Below are 463 nucleotides of genomic sequence, written 5' to 3' on the forward strand. Positions count from 1 at the left end.
GGGGAAGGGGAAGACGAGGGAGGAGGAAGCCTTGGACCGCTAAACCAAGCAGCACTCACAAGTACAGGCCAGCCTAGAGTGACGAGTGGAACATATACCCAGGTAAGCAATAGGGGCCAGGGCAAGGCTGAGATTAGGGGGGGGGGATGATAACTCAGCCCTATTTATTTGCAAGCTAGCGCCCGCGCTCTCCCCGGCTGTAGAGATAGAGATAGATGCTCTCCTGATGCTTCAACACAAATGCTTTTGAACCCACACGGGGCAGTTTCCTCGACATCTGAGGAGAGAGAGAGAAATATATATATATAAAGCACCCCAAAAACAACAGCAAACACCACCACCAACAGCAGAAAGCGCGGAGAATTGCAAATAATCCTTGGACCTTGAAAATGACAAGACCCAGTGGGTTCAAGTTGTCGACTCACCAGATCTGTCCAGCTGGCCCAGCGACAACAGAGATCCT

The sequence above is a fragment of the Gavialis gangeticus genome, unplaced genomic scaffold (genome assembly GCF_001723915.1).
Source record: "Gavialis gangeticus isolate Ggan-Ray unplaced genomic scaffold, GavGan_comp1, whole genome shotgun sequence".
Taxonomy (NCBI): domain Eukaryota; kingdom Metazoa; phylum Chordata; order Crocodylia; family Gavialidae; genus Gavialis; species Gavialis gangeticus.